This window comes from Saimiri boliviensis, chromosome X (genome assembly GCF_048565385.1).
Source record: "Saimiri boliviensis isolate mSaiBol1 chromosome X, mSaiBol1.pri, whole genome shotgun sequence".
Classification (NCBI taxonomy): Eukaryota; Metazoa; Chordata; class Mammalia; order Primates; family Cebidae; genus Saimiri; species Saimiri boliviensis.
In genome coordinates this window covers 130,772,858-130,780,854 of record NC_133470.1, presented here as the reverse complement: position 1 = coordinate 130,780,854, position 7,997 = coordinate 130,772,858, and the positions used below count along the sequence as shown (strand labels likewise).

The window sequence follows — 7,997 nt, the reverse complement described above, 5'->3', positions numbered from 1 at the left end:
CCATCTCCCTAATGCCTTCCCCAGCCTCTCTCTAGTAATTACTATTCTACTCTCTGCTTCTATGAGTTCAACTTATTTAGATTCCATATGCAAGTGAGATTATGTGGTATTTGTCTTTCTGTGCCTGGCTTATTTCACTTAATGTCCTCCAGGTTCATCCATGTTGTCACAAATGACAGGATTTCCTTCTTTTTTTCAAAAAGCTGAATAGTATTCCATTGTGTGCATGTATGACATTTTCTTTATTCATCTGTTGATGCATACTTAGGTTGATTCCATACCCTGGCTATTGTGAATACTGCTGTAGTAAACATGGGAGTACATATATCTGTTTGAGGTACTGATTTCATTTCCTTTGGGTATATACTCAGAAGAGGGATTGCTGAATAATTTGGTAGTTCTATTTTTAGTTTTTTACAGGAATCTCCATACTGTTTTCTGTAATGTTTGTATCAATTTACATTCCCAAAGTTTTACAAGGGCTCCATTTTTTCCAAATCCTTATGAACACTTACCATCTTTTGTTTTTTTAAATAATAGCCATCCTAACAAGTGTGAGACAATATCTTGTTTTGATTTTAATGTGCATCTCCCTGATGATTGGTGATAATGAGAACTTTTTCACATACAAGTTGGCCACTTGTATGTCTTACTTTAAAAAATGCATATTTTATTTTTATTATATATATTAACACATTATTGTACATATTTATGGGGTACACTGATATTTCAATACATGTATACAATGTGTGATGATCAAATCAGGGTAGTTAGCATATTCATCATCTCAAATCTTTATCATTTATATGTGCTGGTAACATTCAACATTCTCTCTTCTAGCTATTTGAAAAAAAAATACATTAAATTATTGTTAGTTTAGTATAATGCTATAGAACACTAGAGATTATTCTTCCTATCCAGGATATAGAGCAGGCGTCCCCAAACTACGGCCCGCAGGCCGCATGCGGCACCCTTAGGCCATTTATCTGGCCCGCCGCCGCACTTCAGGAAGGGGCACCTCTTTCATTGGTGGTCAGTGAGAGGAGCACAGTATGTGGCGGCCCTCTGACAGTCTGAGGGACAGTGAACTGGCCCCCTGTGTAAAAAGTTTGGGACGCCTGATATAGAGCATGGGCTAGTCTTCAATGGTGGTTAATCTGGTGTCTCTAGTACAGACATGCAAAGTGACCTTGGCTTGGGGCCAAGGGTGTGACCTAGGTCTCTATGGCAGTGGCTCTGGTGTCTGAGGCATGGGCAGGCACAGTGAGGCACAGAGCTGGGGTCTGGAGTATGAATATTTACAGAGTAACTGCAGCTTGGGGGTCAGTGACGCATGCAGGATTGGGACAGGTGGCACCTCTGGTCCCAGAGTGGTAAAGTAGCTGCCGCTGCTTGAGATGAGAGGTGTGTAGCCTCTCCTTCCTCTCTGGGGTTCCTTGGGCAGGAATGGCTGTTGGTTATCTCAGTGGCAAAAGATGCCAGTGTCTTCTTCAGAGCAGACTGCTAGGGACCATGGTGGTTCCTGCCACATGGCTAGTAGCAATAACCTCTGTCTTTCTTCTTTGCTTCTAGAAATCTCCCAGCATCTCAAGTATACTGATTTCACCAGCAGTATTTTCTGTGTAGATATTCCCCATTTTTTTTTTTTCTACTGTATTGCTGCAGATTCTTAAATGGGCCCCTGAGCCCTCCCATGAATACTTTAGTTTGTGGATAGCTGTCTACACTTGTTTTTTGTGGCAGGGGGTGATGAAAGCTGATATCTCCTACTCTGCCCTCTTGGTCCTTCAGTATCTAGTTTGCCCTATTCTAATGATACCCTGCCATGTCCCCTTAAGTAACCATATATGCTTAAATATGATTGTTTTTATTTTCCTGGACATAACATTTTCAGTTCTGTTGTACCCAGCCTACCCGTTCCTCCCACTGTCCTGTCTCCAAACAAATACAGCACTTCTGTCTCTATAGCGTAGATTTCATTGATTTACGTGGAATCATAGAGGATGTTTTTTAGGGATCTGGCTTTTTTCATTCGCTCTGTTTCTTTTTAGATTTATTCGTTTTATTGCCTATTTCAATGGTTCATTTTTAAATTACAGAATAGCGTTACAGTATAGGACATACTACAATTCATTTTGTCCATTACTTGTTGATGGACATTTGGGTTGTATTCAATTTAGGGGCTCTTGCATATGTGTCTTTACAGAGAAATGTGTTTTCTTTCTCTAGGGTAGATAGGATTGCAGTGGCTGGATCATGTTACAAATATAAGACTAACGTTGTAAGAAACTGTCAAACTATTTTCAAAGTGGTTGCACCATTTTTCATTGTCTCAGCAGAGCTTCATCTTGTACAATCTTGTCAGTGCTTGGTATGATCAGTATCTAACTTTAGTGATTTTCATGGGGAGATAAAACAAGAAGACCCAATGTAGCTTAAATTAATTAGGCCACAAAAAATACTATTTAAATGAATAACATTTAATCTACTGTGCTATAATTTTCAGTTGTGGTGACTTCAGAGCATGGTACAACCTCTGAATGATTAAAACCTAGACTAGCGCGGTGGCTCACACCCGTAATCCCAGCACTTTGGGAGGCCGAGGTGGGTGGATCATGAGGTCAAGAGATTGACATCATCCTGGTCAACATGGTGAAACCCTGTCTCTACTAAAAATACAGAAAAAATTAGCTGGGCATGGTGGTGCGTGCCTGTAATCCCAGCTACTCAGGAGGCTGAGGCAGGAGAATTGCCTGAACTCAGGAGGCGGAGGCTGCAGTGAGCCGAGGTTGCGCCATTGCACTCCAGCCTGGGTAACAAGAGCAAGACTCCATCTCAAAACAAAAAAACAAAAAACAAAACAAAACCAAAAACCCTAGACTAGACCAGTTATTCATAAAAATATTTCTATCATTTATTGAACCAAGCAATTTGATCAGTAGAACAAGTTACCCTAGGGATAATAACATGATCATATCTCAAAAGTTCATATCAACCATGGGAGTTTACAAGTTTGATGTGGGAACAGAACATCCCAATAGTATAACAGCTATTAATGGTTCATGTTTTCAGTGTCCAAAGCCCTACATGATTCGAGTTCAGGATCTGGGTTGGTTTCCACCTATTTAATATTTTCCCAATACAAAAAGAGAAGAGAATTAGGGCACACAAAAAGCACCCCCAATTCTATAGATGATGTAATCTAGATCTAACTTATTATTGTACACCTTGCCCCAAAACAGGGCTTGTTAAGATAGTAGAGCCCAGTAATTGCATAAAACTTGAAACTTTATAATCAGAGGTTCAATTACTCTTTTAAAAAAATAATTTTTGGCCGGGCGCGGTGGCTCAAGCTTGTCATCCCAGCACTTTGGGAGGCCGAGGCGGGTGGATCACGAGGTGGAGAGATCGAGACCATCCTGGTCAACATGGTGAAACCCCGTCTCTACTAAAAATACAAAAAATTAGCTGGGCATGGTGGCACGTGCCTGTAATCCCAGCTACTCAGGAGGCTGAGGCAGGAGAATTGCCTGAACCCAGGAGGCAGAGGTTGCGGTGAGCTGAGATCGCGCCATTGCACTCCAGCCTGGGTAACAAGAGCGAAACTCCGTCTCAAAAAAAAATAATAATAATAATAATAATTGTTCATTTTATTTTTAATTTTTGTGAGAATACAGTAAGTGTATATATTTATGGGGTACATGAGACATTTTGATACAGGCATGTAATGCATATTAATCACATCATGGAAAATGGGTATCTATCCCCTCAAGCATTTATCCTTTCTGTTATAAAAAATCCAATTATACTCTTTTAGTTGTTTCATTCTAACTATTTTTTGTACCCATTAACCATCCCCGCGTCTCCCCAACCCTCCCCAATACCCTTACCAGCCTCTGGTAACCATCCTTCTACTCTATCTCCACAGGCTCAATTGTTCTGATTTTTAGACCCCACAAATAAGAACATGCAATGTTTCTGCTTCTATGCCTGGCTTACTTCACTTAGCATAATGATCACCAGTTTATCCATGTTTTTGCAAATTACTGAATCTCATTATTTTTTATGGCTGAATAGTACTCCATTGTGTATAAGTACCACATTTTCTTTATTCATTCGTCTGTTTGATAGATACATAGGCTGCTTCTAAATCCTGTCTATTTTGAAAAGGATGGCAACAAACACGGGAGTGCAGATGTCTCTTCAATATACTGATTTCCTTTCTTTTGTGTATCCAGAGTAGGATTTCTGGATCGCATGGGTAGCTCTATTTTCAGTTTTTTCAGGAACCTCCGAAATGTTCTCTACAATGGTTGTAGTAATTTACATTCCCATTAACAGTGTACAAGGGTTCCCTTTTCTCCACATCTTCATCTGCATTTGTTATTGCCTGTCTTTGGGACATATGGCATTTTAACTGAGAAGAGGTGATATCTCATTGTAGTTTTGATTTCCATTTCTCTGATGATTCATGATGTTGAGCACCTTTATGTTCCTATTTGTCGTTTGTATGTCTTCTTTTGAGAAATGCCTATTCGGATATTTTGCCCATTTTAAAATCAGGTTATTGTATTTTTTCCTATAGAATTGAGATACTTATACATCTGGTTATTAATCGCTTGTTAGATGTAGTTTGCAAACATTTTTACCCATTATGTGGATTGTCTCTTAAATTTGTTGTTTCCTCTGCTGTGCACAAGCTTTTTAACTTGATGTGATCCTACTTGTCCATTTTTGCTTTCGTTGCCTGCGCTTGTGGGGTATTACTCAAGAAATATTTGCACAGACTGATGTCCTGGAGAGTTTTTCCAAAGTTTTCTTATAGTAGTTATATAGTTTGAGGTCTTATATTTAATTCTTTAGTCTACTTTGATTGGATTTTTATATATGATGAGAGGTAGGGGTCTAGTTTCATTCCTCTGCATATAGGTATCCAGTTTTCCCAGCACCATTTATTGAAGATACTGTCTTTACAGTATATGTTCTTCACACCTTTATAAAAAATGATTTCATTGTAGACGTATGAATTTCTTTCCAGGTTCTTTATTCTGTTCCATTTATCCTCATGTCTGTTTTTATGACAGTAGTATGCTGTTTTGGTTACTATAGCTCTGTAGTATAATTTGAAGTCAGGTAATGTAATTCTTAGGGTACATTTTTCTATTTCTGTGAAGATTGTCATTGATATTTTGGTAGAGATTGTATTGAATCTGTCGTTGCTTTGGATAGTATTGGGCATTTTGACAATGTTGACTCTTCCAATGCGTGAACATGGAATATTTTTCCATCTTCTGGTGTCCCCTTCAATTTCTTTCATCAGTCCTTTGTAGTTTTCATTATAGAGATCTTTCACTTCTTTGGTTAATTCCTATGTATTTTATTTCATTTGTGGCTATTGTATGAGCTTACTTTTTTCATTTCTTTTTCAGATTGTTCACTGTTGGCACACAGAAATGCACACAGAAATGCTAATTTTTCCATGTTGATTTTGTATCCTGCAACTTCACTGAATTTATTTATTAGTATGAATTGTTTTTTGGTGGAATCTTTAGGTTTTTCCAAATATAAGATTATGTCATCTGCAAACAAGGATGATTTTAATTCTTCCTTTCCAACTTGGAAGCACTTTATACACTTTATATATTTCTCTTCTCTGAATGCTGTAGCTAAGAGCTCCATTGAATAACAGCTATGTTGAATAACAGTGGTGAAAGTGGGCATCCATATTGTGTTCCAGATCTTAGAGAAAAGGCTTTCCATTTTTTCCCATTCACTATGATACTAGCTGTGGGTCTGTCAACATGGGTTTTATTATGTTGAAGTATGTTCCTTTACCCCAGTTTTTTTAGGGTTTTTATCATGAAAGAGATGTTGAATTTTATCAAATGCTTTTCCAGCATCAGTTGAAATGATCATATGATTTTTGTCTTACTGTTGACGTGATATATCACATTGATTGATTTGCATATGTTAAACCTTCCTTGCATCCCAAAGATAAATCCCAGTTGGTCATGATGAATGATCTTTTAAATGTATCATTGAATTAGGTTTGATAGTATTTTGTTGAGGATTTTTACATCAATATTCATCATAGAATTTACCCTATAGTTTCTTTTAATGTGTTTTTGTCGGTTTTGGTATCAGAATAATACTAGCCTCATAGAATGAGTTTGGAAGTATTCCCTCTTCCTATTTTTAGGAATAGTTTAAGTATGATTGGTATTAGTTCTTTTTTAAATGTTTGGTAGCATTTAGCAGAGAAGCTATGGGGTCCTGAACTTTTCGTTACTGGGTGTACTATTCATACTAATAAATAAATTCAGTGAAGTTGCAGGGTACAAAATCAACATGGAAAAATCAGTCTGTCTTCACATTGCTGATAAAAACATACCCAAGACTGGGTAATTTACAAAATAAAGAGGTTTAATTGGACTTACAGTTCCACGTGGCTGGGGAAGCCTCACAATCATGGTGGAAGGCAAGGAGGTGCAAGTCACGTCTCACATAAATGGCAGCAGGCAAAGAGAGAGAGAGCTTGTGCAGAGAAACTCCTGTTTTTAAAACCATCAGATCTCATGAGACCTATTTGTTCGCTATCACGAGAACAGCATGGGAAAGACCAATCCCCATAATTCAGTCATTTTCCCCTGGGTCCATCCCACAACATGTGGGAATTATGGGAGCTACAAGATGAGATTTGGGTGGGGACAAAGAGCCAAACCATATCACTGGGGAGAATTTTTATTATGGCTTTAATCTCATTACATGTTATTGATCTATTCAGGTGTTGGATTTCTTCCTAATTCAATCTTGGTAGATTGTATGTGTCTAAAATTTGTTCATTTATTTTAGATTTTCAAATTTATTTGCATATAGTTGCTCATAATAGCCATTAATGATCTTTTTCATTTCTGTGATATCAGTTGTAATGTCTCACTTATTTTATTTATTTGGATCTTCTTTTTTTCTTAGTCTGGCTAAAGGTTTGTCAATTTTGTTTAACTTTGCAAAAACCCAATTTTTTTGTTTAAGTGATTTTTATATTGTTTTCTTTATTTCAATTTCATTTATTTATGCTCTGATCTTTATTTTCTTCAATTTGGGGTTTGAGATTTGTTATTGCTTTAAAGTTCTTTAAGATGCATCATTAAGTTGTTTATTTAAAGTTTTTCTTCTTTGTTTGATGTAGACATTTATACCTGTAAACTTCCCTCTGAGTACTGCTTTTGCTGTATCCCACAGGTTTTAGTATATTATGTTTCCATTATTATTTGTTTCAAGAAATTTTTCAGCTTCTTTCTTAATGTCTTTGTTGCCCCACTTGTCATTCAGGAGCATAATGTTTAATTTCCACATTCTTGTATAGTTTCCAAAATTCCTCTTGTTATTGATTTTTAGTTTTATTCCCTTGTGGTCAGAGAAGATGCTTGATATTATTTCCATTTTTTTAATGTTTTCAGACTTGTTTTGTCACCTATCATATGGTCTATCCTTGAGAATCAGCCCTGTGCTGAGGAAAAGAAGGTGTGTTCTACAGCCATAGGATAAAATATTCTGTAAATTTCTATTTGATCCATTTATTCCATAGTTTTGATTAAGTCCAAAGTTTCTTTGTTGATTTATATCTGAGAGATGTGTCCAGTGCTGACAGTGAAATGTCGAAGTCTCCAGCTATTAATGTATTGGAATCTATCTATCTCTTTAGCTCTAGCAATATTTGCTTTATATACCTGTTGCTCCAGTGTTGGGTGCATATATGCTTAAAATGGTTATGTCCTTTTGCTGAATCGATCCCTTCATCATTATATAGTGACCTTCTTTGTCTCTTACAGTTTTTGTCTTGAAATCTATTTTGTCTGATATAAATATAGATGTTCCTGTTCTTTTTTGGTTTCTATTGGCATGGAATGTCTTTTTTCATTGCTTTATTTTCAGCCTATATATGCCTTTCTAGGTGAAGTATGTTTCCAGGGACTAATCCTGGAGAAATAGAGATA

At 36.9% G+C, this 7,997-nt stretch overlaps 1 protein-coding gene across 6 annotated transcripts in view; it reads left to right on the top strand.

Moving 5' to 3' along the window:
* GPRASP3 (G protein-coupled receptor associated sorting protein family member 3) overlaps nucleotides 1–7,997 on the top strand; it is a 110,808-nt gene that overhangs the window by 24,410 nt on the left and 78,401 nt on the right. The gene's annotated exons all lie outside the window — the stretch shown is intronic.